This window comes from Poeciliopsis prolifica, unplaced genomic scaffold, assembly GCF_027474105.1.
Source record: "Poeciliopsis prolifica strain line A6 unplaced genomic scaffold, Auburn_PproV2 SCAFFOLD108, whole genome shotgun sequence".
Classification (NCBI taxonomy): Eukaryota; Metazoa; Chordata; class Actinopteri; order Cyprinodontiformes; family Poeciliidae; genus Poeciliopsis; species Poeciliopsis prolifica.
In genome coordinates this window covers 925,001-948,838 of record NW_026562483.1, presented here as the reverse complement: position 1 = coordinate 948,838, position 23,838 = coordinate 925,001, and the positions used below count along the sequence as shown (strand labels likewise).

The 23,838-nt window shown below is 48.0% G+C and overlaps 1 long non-coding RNA gene and 1 pseudogene across 1 annotated transcript; both read right to left on the bottom strand.

Moving 5' to 3' along the window:
- Window positions 1-711: 711 nt before the first annotated feature.
- Window positions 712-1,936, bottom strand: LOC129354347 (uncharacterized). Its single transcript, XR_008605142.1, has 2 exons — window positions 1,435-1,936; window positions 712-894 (listed from the first exon to the last, which is right to left on the bottom strand). It is a non-coding gene; the product is annotated as an uncharacterized LOC129354347 (long non-coding RNA).
- A 2,997-nt stretch (window positions 1,937-4,933) lies between these two features.
- Window positions 4,934-23,838, bottom strand: part of LOC129354346 (choline transporter-like protein 1) — a 21,480-nt pseudogene continuing 2,575 nt past the window's right edge.

Sequence of the window (23,838 nt, the reverse complement as noted above, 5' to 3'; positions counted from 1 at the left end):
AACCATTGTTACACATGGAAATTAGTGTGGAAATTTTAAATTAACTTTAAAAAACATTTCAAATAAAAGCCTTGAGAATTTTTAGATTAAATAAGTGCTCTTTTGACCATTATATGTCTGATTTAACCAAATCACTGTTATACATGGGATTACATTGACCATTTAAAATTAAACATTCTGAACATTTCAAATAAAAGCCTTAAGATTCGGCCCGTGGCTAATGCAGCGCCACAGGCGCTGCAATGATATTAGCTTGCATTATCTTTCCTCTCAAGTTAGGGCACTGTCTTGCACAGCAAAGGCAGAGCATTAGCATTAACCTTTTACCTTGCATGAGGTTATTAGCTATTTCCCTTACTTATTACCATATTTAGTATACTGAATGCAGTAAGTCATGCTTGTGACTCTCCACATTGTATTGATGACATTGCGCTTTCTTTAGCATGGATGCTAATGTTTAGCATCAGAACGCTGGGTCCAAACGACGGGCACACTTTGGCAGGCCCCGGTTAAATTTCTCAGGAATTTTCTAGTTATAAACATCATCTGTTTGGAGATGGTGCAGCAGAAACGCTTCCTGTTGTTTCCACTTCCGGCCAGCAGGTGTCACTCTCTGGAAGCTGCCGGCCTTAAATCACACCCGTCCTCATGGTGATGCTAGTGAGCTAGTTAGCCGAGTTGGGCGTGTTTCTGAACAAAAACCACAAACCGTCGGAAATTTTGCTTTTAATTGTTTTCTTATAAAACAAAGAGACATAAGAAATGATATAAAAACCAACTGAGAAACAAAAGCAAGAATATCTTCAGTTACAAACCAGAAAAATAATCACACTTGCAGTCAACCTGCAACCAGGGCATCCAGGCTGCAAAGCAACCTGGCTGTTGCAAAGCAACCTGGCTGTTGCAAAGCAACCTGGCTGCAAAGCAACCTGGCTACAGGGCAACCTGGCTGTGCAAAGCAACCTGGCTGCAAAGCAACCTGGCTGCAAAGCAACCTGGCTGTTGCAAAGCAACCTGGCTGTTGCAAAGTAACCTGGCTGTTGCAAAGCAACCTGCTGTTGCAAAGCAACCTGGCTGCAAAGCAACCTGTCTGTTGCAAAGCAACCTAGCTGTTGCAAAGCAACCTGGCTGCAAAGCAACCTGGCTGTTGCAAAGCAACCTAGCTTTTGCAAAGCAACCTGGCTGCAAAGCAACCTGGCTACAGGGCAACCTGCTGCAAAGCAATCTGGCTGTTGCAAAGCAACCTGGCTGTTGCAAAGCAACCTGGCTGCAAAGCAACCTGGCTACAGGGCAACCTAGCTGTTGCAAAGCAACCTGGCTGCAAAGCAACCTGGCTGTGCAAAGCAACCTAGCTGTTGCAAAGCAACCTGGCTGCAAAGCAACCTGGCTACAGGCACCTAGCTGTTGCAAAGCAACCTGGCTGTTGCAAAGAACCTGGCTACAGGGCAACCTGGCTGTTGCAAAGCAACCTGGCTGTTGCAAAGCAACCTGGCTGTTGCAAAGCAACCTGGCTGCAAAGCAAACTAGCTGTTGCAAAGCAACCTGGCTGTTGCAAAGTAACCTGGCTGTTGCAAAGCAACCTGGCTGTTGCAAAGCAACTGGCTGCAAAGCAACCTGGCTGTTGCAAAGCAACCTAGCTGTTGCAAAGCAACCTGGCTGCAAAGCAACCTGGCTGTTGCAAAGCAACCTAGCTGTTGCAAAGCAACCTGGCTGCAAAGCAACCTGGCTACAGGGCAACCTGGCTGCAAAGCAATCTGGCTGTTGCAAAGCAACCTGGCTGCAAAGCAACCTGGCTGTTGCAAAGCAACCTGGCTGCAAAGCAACCTGGCTACAGGGCAACCTAGCTGTTGCAAAGCAACCTGGCTGCAAAGCAACCTGGCTGTTGCAAAGCAACCTAGCTGTTGCAAAGCAACCTGGCTGCAAAGCAACCTGGCTACAGGGCAACCTGGCTGCAAAGCAATCTGCTGTTGCAAAGCAACCTGGCTGCAAAGCAATCTGGCTGTTGCAAGCAACCTGCTGCAAAGCAACCTGGCTGTTGCAGGGCAACCTGGCTGCAGGTTCCATTTGCAAAGTTACAGTAAGAAAATTAACAGCAATAATTTGCTTTGTCTTGTTTGTGCTTCATTTTTCTGTCATATTTTTTGAATGTTCCTGTTTTTATAAATATCAGATTCGTATTAAATATTTGGTAATATGAACGTTTCAAGCTAAATATTTAACTTTCAAATTTAATATTTTTGTAGCTGAAGCTTAATATTTGGTTTAGCAAGCTAACTACTTAGCTAGCTAAATGTAGAGCATGTCAGAGGAGGAGCTGCGCCTCGAAGGCGGAGCTACGTCCAACCAGGTGCTTTTGCAGCTGAATGGTTGCCATGGAGATTAACATATTTCTCAAACATCCATGAAAGAATCCAGGAATGTTTCTGATGATGGAGCATCACCAGGTTCAAAGGTCAGAAAATCCATTTTACCTGAAGCTGATTATTTTCTATGGTTACTTACTTTCTGTCATCAGTTTATCATTTTATTTCTATTTTGCTCATAGAGAAATTTTAGTTAATATGCAAATTGGCTTGCTGTTAAGAGGAAGTGACATATCAAAATAAAAGCTGGGTTTTCGTCGCCAAAGACGTTTTTTTTCATCATTGATTCTTTCCTGGTTCTGGATCAACGGAAAAAATTCAGATGAAAATGAATCCATATTTGGTGAAAAACATGGAAAAATCAACCAAGAAACTGAATGACGCGGAGAAACCGACGCCAAATCATTGCTGTTCATTCTTTGCAGCAACTTTACAAAGTCAACCTGGTTGTGGGGCAACAGGCAACAAACAGTCTGACAAAAATGGCATCGAGGCGTTCCGGACCGGAACTCCGGACCGGAACTCCATCAGCACACCCTGGACTTGGTCGGTCCGGTTGGGTTCGGATGGTTTCCAGGCAGAGAAGTTCGTTCTGATGTTTGACTCCAGTTCCAGAACCGGAACCTCTCCGAGCCCCGCTCATCCTCAGTGGGCGGAGCCTGTGCTGTGATTGGTCGGATGGAGGCTGAAGAGTTTTCCTCCAACAGAAATGTTTTGTGGCCTTTTTCTGGTTTTTGGATCAGAACCGGATCCTTCCTGAACCCTGATGTTCTGGTCATAACTGGGTTTCCGTTTCAAAATGTTGGTTTTATTAAGAGCCGACCTGGGTCAGAACCTCTGGTCCAGATTGGAACAGCAGTAAAAACCAAAGTCACTAAAACCTAAATATTAAATATTTATTTTTTGATATTTTAGATAAAAGTGTAGAAACTGAAACATTTTCTGACTTTATTGTGTAGAAACCCTGTCATGATGACTTCCTGTTTTATTTTGAAATGATACTGGCCTCTGCATGAAGAAACCGGCTCCGTACCGCTGGTACCGAGCCGGTCCTGTTGGTGTTGGAGTGAAACTGTTCAGCTAATCTGCCCAGCAACAGCGGTCATGATGCGTTCAGGTGAATCTGAAATCCGAACTCCGTCGTCCGGCACTGCAGGAACTCCATCTTTAGTGCAACTAGCGGCTCAGGGGCTCCCCTGCAGGCGCCACGGTGAGGTGCATGATGGGAAACGGGTTCAGACGCGGGGCTTGACCAGGCTCCGCCTCCAGAGGGAACCGGACCGACTCGGAGCACCTCTGATGGAGTAAAGATCCAAAGAGCCGGTGCCAGAACCGCTCTGAGTTCTGTCTGGTGGACTGGTTTGCTCCCAGTAAGAGGCTGAGCCAGCTGGGCACTAGGACTCGGGTCGAAGGTCAACATATTTCTGAAAGAGATTCAGGCCGTTACAAACCGACGCTACAAACAGTCTGACAACGTCTAATGGAACCAGAACCGGGTCGCACTGGGCGGGTCACACTGGGCGGGTTCAGAACCGAAACCGGGTCAGGCAGCGGATGACGAGAAGCAGGAAGACTGGTGGTTCCGGTGTTATTGCTGCCGCCGCAGCTGCAGGAAGCTCCGCCACCACGGCGACGCGACGGCGTCCTCGCGGTCACATGACCTCACCCCGCTGCTGGACGTGATTTCCATGGCGACAGCCCGCAGCAGCTCCGACTCCACTCTCTGAGGGCATAATGGCTGCTGGGCCACCTGTCCGCAGGCCCCGCCCCTTCCATGTGGGCCGGCTCCGCCCACAGAGCAGAGAGGTTAGCGAAGAGTCCGGACGGCGTTAGGATCTGAGTTTTATAAAAACGGACATCACTACAAAAAAATGCATCAGCCGCTTCCAGATAAAGTGCTTGGTTACGTTGTTACGTTGCTCCGTATTAAAATATCGTCGTTTTCCCTGGAGTGAAACCATAGTAAACATGTTACACTAAAAATAAACTTCTGGAATGTCTCTGCAACAAGTCCCAGTTTGGTCAAGCCGAACTCGTCCCTGGAGCCTGAAACAGGAGACGTGGACATGGTTAACTTCCTGTCTGCAGCTGAACGAGCTAATCAGCCGGCTAGCAGCTTAAGGAGCTCGTTAAGCAACTGGTTAAGCTACATGTTAATTAATCATTAACCATCTTGTCAAGAATTTCGTTATTGAGGTTAACCAGCTCGTTAACCCTCAGCTCGTTACCCTCAGCTCGTTAACCCTCAGCTCGTTAACCCTCAGCTCGTTAACCCTCAGCTCGTTAACCCAGCTCGTTAACCCTCAGCAAGTTATGTGTCAATTCCTGGAGGACCCAGCAGGCAACAAGTTTCCAATAATTTTATGTTAAAGTCAATCTAAAGGTGGTTCTGGTTCGGATCAGATTTCAGTTCTCAGTGATCTGGATTCAGTCTCATCTGCTGTGGAGAAGGAGGTCAGCAGCTCCCAGCAACAGGAAGTGACCTCAGAGTTTCTGCCTGCTGAGTCCTGGTCGGGTTGAAAGCAACATGGCAACCAAATTGAGGCGGAACAGAGACTCAAACACAGAGCTGCTGGAAGATTTTTATAAAAATATTCTCCATAAAAAAGTACAAAAATAAAAAAGAAGGAAACATAAATAGTTCAAGCAGCAGAGTGATGATGATGATGATGGAGGTGATGAAGCATGCACTAGTGTTCATCCAGAGTTAGTCTGTTGTTAGCACGCGGTAGTGATGGCGGCTGACTTGGAGGCGGACTCGGCGAGGGGGCGGGCTTGGCGCATGCAGCAGGCTGACGACCAGGAAGAGGGTGGAGGTGGGCAGGCAGACGCAGAGGAAGAGGACGACGTCTTCGCTGAGGCAGAGGACCAGGTCTCTCTGCTCTGCCAGCACCCAGTCCACCAGCACCCCCACCAGCAGGCAATACACCTGGAACTCCTGAAGCTCCTCCCACTCCCCGCCCTCGCCCCAGTGTGGCCCCGCCCCCAACGCGGACGAGCAGTTCCGCTTGGCCACGCTCCCTCCGGCACCGCGATCACTCACCATGGGCTTCATCTCCGCCCCCTCCGATCCCGCCTCTTTCACCCGGCTCCGCCCACGTCCGCCCGCGCGCTCCAGTCGCCGACTGCTCTCCACGAACTCCTGCAAGGGTGGAGCCATAAGAGGCGGGTGAGGTCACCGTGGGGGCGGGGCAACAAGCAAACATTTACAGAACAAAGTAGGAAACTCAAAAATATAAAACCTGACTCAAACCAGACCTTTCCGTTCCTGATGAGATAAAAACATCAAAGGGGCGTGGCTTATTGCTGGGAACCAATGGGAGTGCTGATGTCAAAGAAGCCTTAGTTGTTTGATCTCTTGATGTTCTGGTTCAGTGACTTGTTCTGATAATAAATTGTTAATACAACTACTGGTCCCACAATGCACTGCAGGGACAGGGAGGACACTCTGTGATCAGTGGCGGAGCTAGACTTTTTTTCAAGGGGGGCCAAAGGGTGAGCAAGGCTTTATCAGAGGGTCCATATACAAACGGACCGTTCCATGGAACGAAAGGAAAAAATATTTGTTTCCTTTCGTTCAAAATTAATTAATATAACTAGTTAGGTTATAATTCAAAGCTTTTGTAAGATGATTTATTTTTACTTTTCATTTAATAGGGTTCTATAGAAGATCAGTTGTTTACTAAAGATGTTAAGGAGTTGTACTGCGCCTTTAAGAGGAGTTACTATGTTGTTTTCTGGCTGGCCCCTCCTCTGGAGGTTCTCGGGTTTTTTGGTTTTTATTTTGTGTTCTGGCAAGATGGTTGAATAAAGTCTGGACCGCTAAGCTATTCCCGCTCATTGTCCTGCTTTTTCTCCACCCACGACCTCTCAGTTTCTGGTAACACAGATTTGTCTAACATTACAGTGTTACACTTTCATATGACATAGCCTACTTACATTTCAGTCATTATAAAACTTAATGGTTTTTCACATATTCTTACCACACATTTCAAGCAAGAGCTGGGAGAAATAAAACATTAGAGGGCAGCATGTCACTAAAACATATGTTAAAATAATCTGTCTAAAACACGATCTACCAGCACTAGCATGGCTAATATAATAAACGAGGCACTATGCAGCGGTACACAACCATTTTTTTTTTTTAGAAATGTATGACAAGAGCCGCCTCTCATTAGGAAGGTAACAGCGGTTACTGCTGAGCGGTAAAATGTTGGAAATACCTGCAGAACTCCTGACGGTGTAACTCTAAAGCCGTTGATGTGTTTTGGATCAAGCAGGAACCAACATGTCAGTTTAACCAATGAACAGCGTCAGGCATCGGGCTGCCTTCAGGGACAGTCGGAAATTACAGTTTTCCTGGCAAATCTTTGCCGATCTCATCAGTATTATATTTTAAAATGACCATTTCCAGTGGGGTGGCACTAGGGGGGCAAGGGCTCTGTTGGGGGTGGCAAGTGCCACCCGGCCACCCCTTTGGCTCCGCCACTGACTGTGATATCACACTTAGTTCAATTTGATTGGAGGAATAAACCTGAATCTAGGTTTATTTAGTCTCTGTAGAAAGAACCTTGCGGTTGTAGATTCCCCAACATCAGACCGCTAGCCAAACGCCACCGACCACCGCTATGCCATCGCTAGCCTGACGTGGAGCTGGAGACTCAGAGCCTGCAAGCTGATAGCCAAACCTCTGCAGCCACTAGCCGAGGAGCTAAATCCTGGTTAGTTAGCGACATTGCTCTAAGATTATCCCGTCCAGTAGAGTTCTGATGGCTGGGCAATACAAATAGCTGAAGATAATTATTTCATGGGATTTTTTTTTGTATTCTTATGGTGTTGATATCAGTTCTGAAAGGAGCAGGCTGGGTATGTGGTAGCTTAAAGCTGCTCAGCCCGTTTTGGTCAATGATAGCCCGGTAAGCATGGATGTTGTGGGTTTTTTCTTTCTCTTTGAAGCCTCTAAGGTCAATGAAATATCCCAAACCATTTCTAAAATGCCATGTTTTCTTCTACCTAGCGGGAGCTTAGCTAGATGTGGCTAAGCTCACCCATCAGAGCTTTGTCCATGAAGAACTCCTTCCCAGGGGTGCCGTCGTTGTACTTGGTGTCGATGGCGAAGCACAGGAACAAGACGTCCACCACAATCTCGAAGATGGACAGGAAGCAGTGGGCCACCAAGAAGGAGAAGAGGCAGACGATGATGAGCGGCAGCAGCCACTCGGCGTAGTCCCGCTGGTAGTTGAGGAGCAGGACGCCGGCGAATGCTGTGCATGTCATTATCAGGACCTGAGGAGACATGACATCCTGAAGCAAAGCTGTTGTTGTGACAAGGGCGAGGGTTGCATGGACACCTTATCTCTGTAAGGCGGTGGTGAGCAAAGTGGGTTATGAAGGGCCGGCATCCTGCATGTTTTAGTTCGATCCCTGGTTTAACGCAGTTGGATCCAATGATGGCTCATTAGAGGAACATTAACCTGCAGAGGAGGTTTTAATTCCTCCAGGGAGAGAACTGAAACATGCGGGAATCTGACCCTCCAGGATACGCTTCTGACCCATTCAGACCAAACCCTCACCTTCCCCAGGAAGAGCACAAAGTCTCCCACGGCGTTGATGGTGGCGACCCGCAGCGCGTTCTCTACCAGGATGACAAAAGCGTCCCGGGCCGATGTGCAGAAACTGGTGCTGTTGATGGCAGTGGCTGCATATGCATTCTGGGAAACAAAAAATGGCAGTGAGGGTGGCGTTGCCAGAACCTGCGGGAGGGGGCGCGGCTGTCCATTACCTGGTTCAGGTAGTTGAGGCACTTCTCCAAACACCACAGGCAGCAGATGCAGGACTTCAGCAGGCAGCGTGCGCACATGTTCTCCTGGAGACAACAGGACACAGTTACAGCGCCAAGCCGCTGAGCTCAACCGGGTGGCGGTGAAGCGGAGTACGTACACGTCCTTTCAGCTGGTTGTGGACGTACATCAGGACAAGGCGGGGGATCTTCACTAATGTGATGATGAAGGACCCCTTAGCAACGGTTCCCAGGTGGTACCGGACCAGCCTCAGAACCGACGACAAGATGGGCGTCACTGGCAACCGGTTCTTATCCCTGCAGGCGGAAGGCTCTGATTGACATGTGGACCCAGAGTTGCAGGCGAGCCGAGCCGCCACACTCACCTGGTGAAGTAGTAGGTGACAAACAGCGCCAGCCACGGTCATCTGCTGGCAGGCCAGGATGAACTCGCTGATCCAGACCAGACCCACAGCGTGGTACCAGGTCAGGTACTGCAGGGAGCCCGTCAGCCTGAACTCCGTCAAGCCCGTCTCCTCGTTCTGCTCCGGATTCCCTGCACAGCACCACAACAAACCGCTTAGCTGCTGTTCTGGCCAGCAGGGGGCATCCCTCTGAGGATCAGCAGGAAGGCACGGGGCGGAGTCTAAGTTCACACAGTGGGTAAATATGACCCAGATCGCTCACATTTCATTATTGTAATATGTAGCCATTTTACATACCACTGTCATGCACATTTTAACATTTAAAATGCCACAAAAAAGAAAGAAAAATAGCAAAATACAAAATAGGCATGTCTCCATGTACTAGTTTGGACCAATCAATTTCAGTCTACAACTGTAACTTCGTCATATGGGCACTGCGCATGGCTGCAATAAACAGGAAGTAGAGGTAGCTATCTAGCCTGGAGCAGATGCATCTCTTAATGTATTTCACTATATAGTGGTTAGCTATGTCAGCAACTTTTTCAGCAAACATTTCGTCTCACCTTTAACTCTTTCAGAAAAAAGTCCAGATTCCCTAAACCGAGCAGAAAACATTTTTGTGAAAGTGAGTTATTTTGCTCTCATCAGCTCATCATCAGTTTCTAATATGATACTTTATTATCCACGTTAGAAAAGCATTGATGGAAACACAGCGAGCTTGGATCTTTAATTTAGTTGATTTTTTATTTTTCTTCATGTCCATTTCTTCTATTCTACTGTTTTATGTTAATATATGCAAGTAATTTGCTGCCTGAATGTAGCATAAACCTGAGTATGTATACTTGTTTAGCTATTGTCGTGAGGACTTTCTCCTGATTACCAACACTGTGAGGACATCTGTGGTTGTGAGGACATTTTCTCAAGAACAACCAAAGGAAAATATCCTGTGTGGTTTAGGTCAGTAACTAAGGTGTGAATTAAGTTTAAGGTAGGATTAACTATCAACTTGAAGTTTAGGAAAAGTTTAGGGTTAGGCTAAAGAAGTTAGTGATGGTCAAATGAGGTGTCATGGAGCCTCATTTGACCATCACTAAAAGTCCCTGCAGGCACCGTAGTTGACAGACTGATTTGATGACCTCGTCCACCCCAGCCTCCCACTGGGGACCGGGGACTGGGGACTGGGGACCGGTCAAAACCCCAGACCGGTCAAAACTTTGCAATTTTGCTGTGGCTTTTTTTTTCACTTTGCGACAATCTTACACCGCCCTGCAGTGTGTGGTGTGTTACGTTGTGGTGTGCTGAATATGCTCAATCTAAAATCAGGTATATTCAACATTGTCGTGGCCTGATTAGCAGCCTGTGGGGATTTCCCTGTCTGGGAACAGAGGGGATCCCAAACAGTTCACATGGCAACTGAGAGTCCGGTGGGCGTCGGCGGTGATATGTGGAAATGTTTATCACTATATGTAAAGGTCGTCTTTATATATGTTTATTATATGTGGTTATGTTTATTCAGTTAAAAATGTTAACTACAAAAAGCATAACTGCAAATAGAGCAGATGTTCCTTTTATCAAACGGCTTTTGTTTTGGTTTTGTCTTTTATTTCTGAAAATGATCCACAAACTATCACTACTGTTTCTACATCGTCATCGTCTTTGATTATTCTGAATTCACTGTGGGATGTTGGTTCAGAGGAACCCGGACGTTCAGTGGAACCGGGACGTTCAGAGGAACCAGGACGTTCAGTGGAACCGGGACGTTCAGTGGAACCGGGACATTCAGAGGAACCCGGACGTTCAGAGGAACCGGGACGTTCAGAGGAACCCGTTCAGTGGAACCCGTTCAGTGGAACCCGTTCAGTGGAACCGGAACGTTCAGAGGAACCGGGACGTTCAGAGTAACCCGGACGTTCAGAGGAACCGGGACGTTCAGAGGAACCGTTCAGTGGAACCCGTTCAGTGGAACCCGTTCAGTGGAACCGGAACGTTCAGAGGAACCGGGACGTTCAGAGGAACCCGGACGTTCAGAGGAACCGGGACGTTCAGAGGAACCGGGACGTTCAGAGGAACCCGTTCAGTGGAACCGGAACGTTCAGAGGAACCGGGACGTTCAGAGGAACCGGGACATTCAGAGGAACCGGACGTTCAGAGGAACCGGGACGTTCAGTGGAACCGGGACGTTCAGAGGAACCGGGACGTTCAGAGGAACCCGTTCAGTGGAACCAGGACGTTCAGAGGAACCGGGACGTTCAGAGGAACCGGGACGTTCAGAGGAACCGGGACGTTCAGAGGAACCGGGACGTTCAGTGGAACAGGGACGTTCAGAGGAACCGGGACGTTCAGTGGAACCCGTTCAGTGGAACCGGGACGTTCAGTGGAACCCATTCAGTGGAACCGGGACGTTCAGTGGAACCGGGACGTTCAGAGGAACCGGGACGTTCAGTGGAACCCATTCAGTGGAACCGGGACGTTCAGAGGAACCGGGACGTTCAGTGGAACCGGGACGTTCAGAGGAACCCGTTCAGAGGAACCGGGACGTTCAGTGGAACTGGGACGTTCAGAGGAACCGGGACGTTCAGAGGAACCGGGACGTTCAGAGGAACCGGGACGTTCAGTGGAACCCGTTCAGTGGAACCGGGAGGTTCAGTGGAACCGGGAGGTTCAGAGGAACCGGGACGTTCAGTGGAACCGGGACGTTCAGAGGAACTGGGACGTTCAGTGGAACCGGGACATTCAGAGGAACCGGGACGTTCAGTGGAACCGGGACGTTCAGAGGAACCGGTTCTGGTTCCGTGTTGCTCCTGGACTCTCAAACCGACCGAACCTCTTGGACTTTTATCGGCTCTGAGGTCACAGAGGTTTGGGAAATCGGCCAACGATCCTTAAACCGTGAACCAGACCTAAAACTCACATCTCCTCTCGACCTCTGACCTCACGCTGTCTGACTCTGGTCGCTATAGTAACGGTTACCTATCCCTTCAAAATAAGATGCAGCTGCGCCACAAAACCAACATTTTACTTTGGTGGAAGTTTTAACTCAGGATATCGACTGATGGACCCTGAGCTGTTTCTCCTTCTGGAGACGAGACACCTGGTCTCCATGGTGATGCAGTCTGAAGCTTCATTGGCTCATTAATTTGTAGAATACCTGAGTTTATCCAGGTGTATCTGGGATTCCTCCTGATGCTCTATGATGCCTCAGCACTGAGGAGGTGGATTTAATAAATCAACAGTTCTGTCAAACATATGCAGCTTAACCTGCAGGACATGATGTGAATATAAACTAAGAGTCAATTTCAGCTGAATTAGGATTCAGATAGATCCAGTAGAAACTGGAAAGAACCGGATGAAACAACAACCAAGTGAAAACCAAGAGCTTATTTTCTGATGTGGATCAAAATGGCTCCAAACGACCAAACCTTTCGTTTGGCTTCAGGCTCCATATTGACTCTGTAAAAGACCAAGAATCCTTTTGGCAAATGCATCCCGTTACAGATTTGCTTCCTTATAAACACAGTTTGGCGCCTCAGTGTCATTTCCAGACACTTCCTGTATCGGTCATGTGACTCGCTGAAAGCAACACGCTCCAACGCGGGTTTGTCTGAGGGCTTAACGCATCGGTGTTGCTGAACCCATCACTAAAAGAAATGAAGTTTGTGTGCAGAAGTGTGTGAGGACCAACCGGTGGTTCCCAGGAAGAGCAGCACCAGGATCCAGTAAACCCAGAAGAGGAGCAGGGCGAGGAAGGTGATGAAGGGCTGCAGGGTGAGCAGCGGCAGGTGGATGAAGACTTTTCCTGCGACGTGGAACAGAGCGATGGTGAGCGCCACGCGCTTCCGCATGAAGAGCATCAGCAGCAGCAGGATGATCTGTACACACACACACACATTCAGAACTGCAGCACCGGCTCTGCGTTTTCTGGTTCTGATTTGGTACATACGGTGAAGATGGTGGCGGCGGCGGCGTAGACCAGCAGCGCCTGGCCGCTGTCACGACGCCCCTCTGGTGCCTCCCTGGGGTCCCTGGAGGATGTGTCGTTGGCATACAGCCGGTGGTCGATGTAGACCACCAGAGGACGCTGGTCCCCGCTGAGACACAAACACAACGTCACACAGGAAGGGAGCTCACCTGTCCCACAGCACAGAGGAAATGACCTCACCCAGGGAGCCCAGCACCACCAGCGAGGTGAGGATCCAGACCAGCACGCCGAGATGTAGCGGATCACCATGAGGACCATGGACAGCGCTGGAAGACAGAACACAGCAGTCAGGCTACAGGAACTGACGTCACAGCAAGGAGGAAGTGACATCATGGACGCTGGCGTTCACCTAAGGCGAGGACACAGAGTCCGACGATGATCTCTTTGCTGGCAGCGACGCCAGCGATGAGCCGATGCAGGACGCTGCTGTCGCCTACGAAGGTCACCACCGCCTCGGCGAACCTGGCATAGCACGACATATCCACCGGCGTGCAGCGGTTGAAGAGCGGCAGCGGCTTGCTGGGACACACAGGTCAGAGGGCAGAGGTCAGATATCAGAGATCAGGGCCAGATGGCGGAAAGCGCCACCTACCTGTGGGGGACGGAAGCTTGGGACACCTGGAGAATCGCTCCGGTAGCGCCGGGTAACGATGAGCCGGCAGCTCATAGGAGCAGAGCTCCGAACCTGCAAACATGGAGGACGAGCTCATCTTCATCGCCTTCATCATTATCATCATCATCATTATCTTCCCTCAGCACTGAGTGCAGAGGTGAAGCCCAGTGGGTTAGGTGGGCGTGGCCAGGTGGGCGTGGCCAGGTGGGCTCACCATTAGTCATGGCGAACCTCTTCAGGTCCTGGTGGGTCTTCAGTTCCTCGGGGGACACAGGGACACACACAACGCCATGGACTTAATTTTCCTTTGGACAATGTCGATGTTGCAGGGATCCAAGAAGAAGACAAACCTGCAGGGGCAGCAGAGAGTCAGGTGAGAACACATCGCCCCATAGGTGACCCTCTCTGACCAGTTGGACCAGAACCAACAGAACCAGTAGAATGTGGATGTGGGACTAATGGGACATGGAAACAAAGAGACAAAGAAATTGAAAGAAATGTAAAACTGAGAGTGATAATCAGAACCAGACAGAACCACAGCGACCCGGTCTAGAATTGGACCTCAGTTCAGACGTCCTTCCAGTCCTCAGGCTGTTTCTGCTGTGTCTGTCCAACAGATCCATCATCCTGAACGTCTCAGGAAGTCGGCCTGAGCTGATCGGCCTCCTGCAGGTGGAGCTGCAGGTAAAAATAAATCCTGTGTGTGTGTGTGTGTGTGTGTGTGTGTGTGTGTGTGTGTGTGGTGTGTGTGTGTGTGTGTGTGTGTGTGTGTGTGTGTGTGTGATTGGGTGTGTGTGTATAAGCAGCTCTGCTGATGAGTCACAGCTTTCACCATCTGTCAGCATAAAACTCTCCCACAGGACCTTGAATGCACCGTGTGTTCAAGTGCCAGAAGGAGCTACAGCACTGAAGCTATAGTCACAAAGCTGAAGTAATACTATAGTATCACAGAAATACTATGGTAATACTATAATAATATCACAGTATTACAATTATATCACTGTAATACTGTGATATTACAGCAACATTGTTATACTGTAGTACTACTTTATTACATTGTTACTACGTAGCTTTACAGCACCAGATTACACAGTAAGTCACTACGCTGACACTATTCGCCTGACTGGGAGTCTCACTGGGGAACCCGTGACGGGTCGGACCTCCGGCGCCAGTTGCAATATTTCACTGGAATTTGGGGGGTGTTTTGCTGGTCAGAGGTCTGAGCTGCAGTTTAGCGCCGACAGCATAAAACACCAGAACTACAGAATATCAGCTTGGTGTCCATTTGGTTTTTCATTTCAAAAATAATAAAGTTCATGATCTGAGTCTATCATTATGATTGGGCCAACAAAATTGAATTATAAGACAAAATATCTGGGTTTATTTAGTCCATCAGATCCCGGTGTGATCAAATCAGCAGAGAAATGACAGCAGCTGCTGGGCTGCAGACCCACTGGACCAGAACCGAACCGAACCGCACATTAACCTGTTATAGAGAGCAACTTGCCTCTGGGAAGTGTCAAGTTGCTGCTAATAATCACAGCAAGTTTAGTTTGTGGCAGCAGGTGTGTCTTGAACGGCTCCCAAAACAAAAGCTGCAGTTTTATCGCCTTCCGACAGAAAAGCAAAGAAAATAATTTGGCTAAAAATTCTAAACTTGAAGAAAGAACCCAAAATGCTTTATGTGCTCATTTCATTGTGTGGATAGAAGCCAAGGGAAGAAAACCTGCATCAGCATCTGGAGCAGCTCAGACAGAGAAGTAGCTAACTATGCTAGTGCTGGTAGCTAACTATGCTAGTGCTGGTAGCTAACTATGCTAGTGCTGGTAGCTAACTATGCTAGTGCTAGTAGCTAACTATGCTAGTGCAGGAAGCTACATATGCTAGTGCAGGAAGCTACATATGCTAGTGCTGGTAGCTAACTGTGCTAGTACTGGTAGCTAACTATGCTAGTGATGGTAGCTAACTATGCTAGTGCTGGTAGCTAACTATGCTAGTGCAGGAAGCTACATATGCTAGTGCAGGAAGCTACATATGCTAGTGCTGGTAGCTAACTATGCTAGTGCTGGTAGCTAACTATGCTAGTACTGGTAGCTAACTATGCTAGTACTGGTAGCAAACTATGCTAGTGCTGGTAGCTAACTATGCTAGTGCTGGTAGCTAACTATGCTAGTACTGGTAGCAAACTATGCTAGTGCTGGTAGCTAACTATGCTAGTGCTGGTAGCTAACTATGCTAGTGCTGGTAGCTAACTATGCTAGTACTGGTAGCAAACTATGCTAGTGCTGGTAGCTAACTATGCTAGTGCTGGTAGCTAACTATGCTAGTACGGGTAGCAAACTATGCTAGTGCTGGTGTCTAACTATGCTAGTGCTGGTAGCTAACTATGCTAGTGCCGGTAGCAAACTATGCTAGTGCTGGTAGCTAACTATGCTAGTGCTGGTAGCTAACTATGCTAGTGCTGTTAGCTAACTATGCTAGTGCCAGGTAGCAAACTATGCTAGTGCTGGTAGCTAACTATGCTAGTGCTGTTAGCTAACTATGCTAGTGCTGGTAGCTAACTATGCTAGTACTGGCAGCAAACTATGCTAGTGCTGGTAGCTAACTATGCTAGTGCTGGTAGCTAACTATGCTAGTACTGGTAGCAAACTATGCTAGTGCTGGTAGCTAACTATGCTAGTACTGGTAGCAAACTATGCTAGTGCTGGTAGCTAACTATGCTAGTGCTGGTAGCAACTATGCTAGTGCCGGTAGCTAACTATGCTAGTGCTGGTAGCTAACTATGCTAGTGCCGGTAGCTAACTATGCTAGTGCTGGTAGCTAACTATGCTAGTACTGGTAGCAAACTATGCTAGTGCTGGTAGCTAACTATGCTAGTGCTGGTAGATAACTATGCTAGTGCAGGAAGCTACATATGCTAGTGCTGGTAGCCAACTATGCTACTAATGGTAGCTAACTATGCTACTAATGGTAGATAACTATGCTAGTGCTGGTAGCTAACTATCCTACTAATGGTAGATAACTATGCTAGTGCTGGTAGCTAACTATGCTACTAATGGTAGATAACTATGCTAGTGCAGGAAGCTACATATGCTACTGCAGGAAGCTACATATGCTAGTGCTGGTAGCTAACTATGCTAGTGCTGGTAGCTAACTATGCTATTGCTGGTAGCTAACTATACTACTAATGGTAGATAACTATGCTAGTGCTGGTAGCTAACTATGCTAATGCAGGAAGCTACATATGCTAGTGCTGGTAGATAACTATGCTAGTGCAGGAAGCTACATATACTAGTGCTGGTAGCTAACTATGCTAGTGCTGGTAGCTAACTATGCTACTAATGGTAGATAACTATGCTAGTGCTGGTAGCTAACTATGCTAGTGCAGGAAGCTACATATGCTAGTGCTGGTAGATAACTATGCTAGTGCAGGAAGCTACATATACTAGTGCTGGTAGCTAACTATGCTAGTGCAGGAAGTATTCTCATTGGAAAACATCTGAGACGTCAAGATCAGAGGTTAAAGAAATTATCAGAAACCCCAGAGCTCTATCTCAGACTTTACAGACCTCAATTAATAGCGTAATGGTCAAAGGACGTGACCCTGAACCAAGATGGTAGCTTGGAAGGGTTGAAAGAGAAAACCTGTTGTTTGGAAACAAGAAGCCCTCAGACGAAGGTCAGGTCTTGATTAGCGTGTTTAAAGCCTCGTCGCATGAATACCGGAGCTTGGAGTAAAACAGAACCAGGATGGACAGAACCAGACTCAGCAGATCAGAACCGCTTTGGAGTTGTGAACCACGATGTTGGAGGGGTGATTGTTTGGTCTAGCCAAAGTCTGGTTGGACCTTCAGGGAACTGAGCAGAACGTTTGATCATCACAGAACCGATGGTACCTCAGACCATCCAGAACTCCTGGTTCTGGTTCCGGTTCTGCTCAGTGAACACTCACTTCCTGTCGGTGTGGTCAAGCCCGCTCAGCTGCACGCCTTCGATCCGCTCGTTACGCCGGCCGCAGGTGTTGCCATAGCTGTCGTAGCCGAAGACCAGGCGAGCGGCGCCTCCAGTGACGATGGTGAAGCCACAGATGCTGCCCTGCAGAACACCATCAGAAACTCATCAGAACTTTATCAGAACCTCATCAGATTACTCCATCACTCCATCTGATGGATGTGAACCAAACATCAATACTGACTGGAATGATCTAACCTCCAGCCAATCAGAGCTCAGTGGGAGGAGCTGTGAGCCAATCAGAAACCATCTGGACGCAGTAAAGTTCTGCTCTGGGGACTGATTATGGTAAACACAGATTCTGCTTCAGGTGTTAAAAATCAGCGAAAGCCCGAGTTCCCTGCTGTCCCTGAATGCAGCATCAGTGCTGCCCATGAAGCTGCTTCCATAGCAACACACCTGGAAGAGCCTCAGGTAGACACATGTGAACCTGAAGCTCCGCCTCCATGTGAAGCAGGAAATGTGCAGAACCATCAACACTGTATGAAAATGTTTCTAGAGGTTCTGGTCCCACTGGGTTCTGGTGGTCAACTTACAGGAAAGCTGCAGAACTGCACAAGTATTTAGAGTACTAAAGTGTACTACAGAGTACTACAGAGTACCACAGAGTACTACAGTGTTCTACAGTGTAGTACAGCGTACTACAGTGTACTACAGAGTACCAGTGTACTACAGAGTACTACAGAGTACCACAGAGTACTACAGTGTTCTACAGTGTACTACAGTACTACAGAGTACTACAGTGTTCTACAGAGTACTACAGTGTACTACAGAGTACTACAGTGTTCTACAGTGTACTACAGTACTACAGAGTACTACAGTGTTCTACAGAGTACTACAGTGTTCTACAGAGTACTACAGTGTTCTACAGAGTACTACAGTGTTCTACAGAGTACTACAGTACTACAGAGTACTACAGTGTTCTACAGAGTACTACAGTACTACAGAGTACTACAGTGTTCTACAGAGTACTACAGTGTTCTACAGAGTACTACAGTGTACTACAGAGTACTACAGTGTTCTACAGTGTACTACAGTACTACAGAGTACTACAGTGTTCTACAGTGTACTACAGTACTACAGAGTACTACAGTGTTCTACAGAGTACTACAGTGTTCTACAGAGTACTACAGTGTTCTACAGAGTACTACAGTGTTCTACAGAGTACTACAGTACTACAGAGTACTACAGTGTTCTACAGAGTACTACAGTACTACAGAGTACTACAGTGTTCTACAGAGTACTACAGTGTTCTACAGAGTACTACAGTGTACTACAGAGTACTACAGTGTTCTACAGTGTACTACAGTACTACAGAGTACTACAGTGTTCTACAGAGTACTACAGTGTTCTACAGAGTACTACAGTGTTCTACAGAGTACTACAGTGTTCTACAGAGTACTACAGTACTACAGAGTACTACAGTGTTCTACAGAGTACTACAGTACTACAGAGTACTACAGTGTTCTACAGAGTACTACAGTGTTCTACAGAGTACTACAGTACTACAGTACTACAGTGTTCTACAGAGTACTACAGAGTACTACAGAGTACCACAGTACTACAGAGTACTACAGAGTACTACAGAGTACCACAGTACTACAGAGTACTACAGAGTACTACAGAGTACCACAGTACTACAGTACTACAGAGTACCACAGTGTTCTACAGTGGTGATGCTGTATCACAGGTCGGTGGAAGTATTATGGTCTGTGTGTGGTTACCATGCCGACGCAGAAGACGGTGAAGAGCAGGAACCAAGGCAGGTCTGTGCAGCTCCGGTCCTCCAGCGGTCTCCATTCTCTCTTTGTCCGCTGAAAGACACAAACACAGTGAGCGCCGAGCGGGGCCTGCGGGACCGGGCCGGGCCGGGCCAGCTCGGTTCCTCCATAAACCCGAACCCTGCGGAGGTTCGGCTGGGCCTGTTGTTGACCAGCAGCGGCCCGGTAACCGAGATGCTGTAATTGGATTAAGGAGCTGCTGGCCGTAATCCCAGCTCGGATCGGCCTTTCTGCTCCAGAACCAGGCTCCATCCCGTTACAGTGTCAGCCCAGAAAGTAGAACACACACCGGACCGGACCGGACCGGGCCGAGCCGTGCCGGGCCGGACCTGCTTACCTCCGCGCTCCCGCAGCATCCCATTGCAGTCAGGATGGACGCGCCCGGAGCTTCACGGAGCTTCACGGAGCCTCAGCTCGGCAGCAGCGGGGTCTGAGGCTCTGCAGGCGGGCTGAGGAGGCGGGCGGCCCCGGGGCAGGCTGGGTCCGGACGGTCAGACGCAGCGCTCCGGTCCGCTCAGCATGCCACTGTGGGAGCCTCCTCCGATGACCGAACCGAGCTCGGATTAACGGCCGAGGATTTGTCCGCCACACATCCTGGTGGACTGACAGGTGCAGCGGCCATTCATCTCATTGCGCGTGCGCAGTGAGCGGCCGTGCGGAGCGGCGCTGCAGCTGCAGTACCTTCTGTGACCACTAAGCGGACAGTAACTGCAAGGTGGCGCTGTTTTCGTTGAACCGGTGGATCCAGAACCTCCTGGTTCTTTTCTGACGGTCAAAGAGAACCGACTAGCCGAACCCAAGGCCCCTGCAGGACCCACCTGTCCACACGGTCCACCTGTCCACACGGTCCCAGCTTTCTTCAAAACCACCAGAAATGAAACGTGTTCAGGACTAACACCTGACTGGTTCTGTCTCTGGACCCTGCAGCATCAATATCATGATTGATCAGCATTTACTGTAAAAATTATTCATGTGTACATGTATGAACATTTTCATGCTGTTGTTCATGGAGGAGCAGCATGCAACTTCTATGCACCACAAATCTGGAACAAACATCCAGAAAACTGAAAAACAGCCGAAACCCTGAGATCCTTCAAACCCAGACTAAAACCCAGCTGGTCAAGTTGCTCTTGAAAAACAATAAATGGAACATTGATCAATGTGTATTGATGATCAACATGTAATATTTGTCACTGGTTTCTCAGCTGTCGGTTGTCTTATGTTTTTTTATGTTTGCGTTTATGAAGTAAAGCAATTTTAACTCCTTGGAAGCTAAATTGTGTAACTCAAAATAAACATGATTGATTGATATTTCCCAGGATGACTGTCATTTTTCAAGACGCCATCCATCCATTTTCTGTCATTTATCTGGGTCGCGGGGTCAGCAGCCTAAGAATGGAGGCCCAGGCTTCCCTTTCCCAGCCTCTTGTTCCTCTGGCGTGTCCTGGTCTTCCTCTCCTCCCGGTGGGACCTGAACCCCTCACAGGGAGCCTCCATCCTGACCAGATGTCTCAACTGAATCCTCTCCATGTGGAGGAGCAGCAGCTCTACTCTGAGCTTCTCTCTCAGGAAACCCGGCTCCCACAGAGGAAACCCGTTTCAGCCCATGTATCCCAGATCTCGTTCTTTCAGTCGTGACCCAAAGCTCCTGACCAGAGATGAGGGTGGGAACGTAGATCGACCGGTCAATCGAGAGCTTCGCTTTCTGGCTCAGCTCTCTCCACCATGACGGGCCGGTCCAGTTCCCTGCAGACGCTGCTCCAATCCGCCTGTCGATCTCCCGTTCCCTTCTTCCCCCATTAGTGAACCCAGAGATACTTGAACTGCTCCACTTGGGGCAGGACATCCCCCCCGGGTAGAGAAGCTCTCCACCCTTTTCCGGCTCCAGACCGCGGCGTCGGAGCCACCGATCCTCATCCCGGCCACTTCGCACTCGGCGGCTAACCGCTCCGGCGAGAGCTGCGGGTCACGACCCGATGGAGCCAACAGAACCACATCGTCCGCAAGAAGCAGAGATGGATCCTGAGGCCACCAAAACGGATCCCCTCAACGCCTCGGCTGCTCTGCAGATTCTGTCCATGAAGTGATGAACAGAATCGGTGACAAAAGCCCTGATGGAGTCCAACCTCACCGGGAACGAGCCCAACTTATTGCTGGCAAGTGGACCAGACTCTGACTCTGGTCATACCGTCATTTGAATCTAATTGTTGTCATAAAACGTTTCTCGTTTTAATAACTTGAAAAACTTTAATAATAATGTAGCAATTAGTTCCTTTCTATTGTTTTTCCCAGGATGCATAGCGGGTGCACAGGACCATGAGGAGATGGAAGTGTGTCACAGATGTTCCTCTTGTGGGATCCGGTTTGGTTTTCTCGCGTTCAGTTGATGTTGCCTTGTTGATTTGAAAACTCAACATGAATTCAAATCAGAAACAGATTCTGTGTGTTGAGTGAGTTTCAGTCCAGTTCTCAACAGGAAGGAGGTGGAAATGAACAACACTTGTAATGGTTACGTCATCATCATGGTTAGCATTAGCTTCTGCTCATGTCCTTGTGCAGAGTTTCATGGTCAGGGAAGCTAACTCTTTCATTAGCTGTGCTGAACAACTTTGTTAGGATTCAAGCTGGTGTGAGTGCTCCTCCAATAGACGATCTTCGTGGGAGCGTGCTGGCAGGCTGACGCACCTGAAGCGGATTTCTGCAACCAGCTGCAGGATTGTTAAGCAGCCATTCATCGCTCGATGGTCCCACTGGTTGGTCAATGTTGGGTTTTCTTGTTCTGCACTCATATTCACAGTGAACCACACTTCTTTTCTTCCATAGCTTTGTTCTTTTACTGCAAACGTTCAGGTCTTCTTCTGATTCTTTCCAGAACAGTGCTGCCTATAAATAAGAACTCGCTCTCACTGCCCCCAGTGAACAACAACAGTACAACATGCACATAAACAGTGTCAGAATATAGAACTTAAAGCTGTACCTTACAAAGTCAACTAGTAAACATGAACACGTAACACAAAATAACTCAAAGACAAGTTAAGATGAGAGCATATTCTAACAGTTAAGCTTCATGTTTATCTAAGTCAATCTTCTGTTTTCTCACAGATTTTGATTCACTGTTTGGACCAAGCTAGGAACCACGCCCATCCAAACGCAAATCAACGATTGCCAACCGGACTGAACGCTTCCGCCCGAGCGGAGCCCGAGCCTTTGCACCTAATGGATTCTATCTCCTCCCTGGGCAATCCTCCATCAGATGAACTGTCAGCCATTCTCTCCATTTCCCTGTCAAGATCCCCTCAATCCGGTTCCTGTTGACCTCTCCCCTCTCCAAGCAGCACCTGAGCGGCCAGCCGCTTCCGATCCCAGAGGGCAAATCAGGATCAATATTTTCAAAATAACTGAATAAAACATTGAATCAAAGATCTTCCAGCCTAATGTCTGAACCTGCATGTGGGTGAAAAAACTCAAATCCAACATGACAAGCTTGTTCAACAGAAAAAAAACAAGAACATGAAATTCAAAATACAGAAGCTATGATTTCACACCAAACACATTTCCCCATTTGTGTTTTTAGGGCAGAAATTTATTTTCCATAACAACCTTGATGCCCATTTTGAAAAACCAAAAAGGTATTGGTCAATATGATTTTTATGTTTAAAGTTATGTCTTCACTCCATAAGTACTCAGTAGTGATAATAATTGGCAAATTCTGTGTTACAATAAATTTTCTTTTATGACCATGGCGGTCATGTTGAAACTTTCATTGGCTAACGTTACTTTTTTAAAACGCCAGTTTCTGGGAACATCTGAGCCAAGTTAGGTTCTTCTATCTGCATTTGATGAGATGCTAAATGACCTTCAGGTCAGATTTCAACACACAAACCACTGGTGCCTGATCCCACCTGGCGCAGCCGCAGACGGACCGGGCCAACCTGCCAGGTCCAGAACACAGAACAGGATCCAGAGATGCAGCTTTGAGTGACTGAGAACTGCTGCAACATTTAAAGACATCAAGTCTTTGTTTTACTTCTTAATCAACACAGAGTTCACTGTTCATGGCCTCCACCAGGCACCACACACTGTACACACACTGTACACACACACTGTACACACACACTGTACACACACACCGTACACACACACTGTACACACACACCGTACACACACACACTGTACATACACACTGTACACACACTGTACACACACACTGTACACACACACCGTACACACACACACTGTACACACACACCGTACACACACACACTGTACATACACACTGTACACACACACCGTACACACACACTGTACATACACACTGTACACACACACTGTACACACACACACTGTACACACACACCGTACACACACACTGTACACACACACTGTACACACACACACTGTACACACACACTGTACACACACACACTGTACACACACACTGTACACACACACTGTACACACACACCGTACACACACACTGTACACACACACTGTACACACACACACTGTACACACACACTGTACACACACACACTGTACACACACACCGTACACACACACTGTACACACACACTGTACACACACACACTGTACACACACACTGTACACACACACACACTGTACACACACACCGTACACACACACTGTACACACACACCGTACACACACACTGTACACACACACTGTACACACACACTGTACACACACACTGTACACACACACCGTACACACACACTGTACATACACACTGTACACACACACCGTACACACACACTGTACACACACACTGTACACACACACACTGTACACACACACTGTACACACACACTGTACACACACACACTGTACACACACTGTGCACACACACACTGTACACACACACCGTAC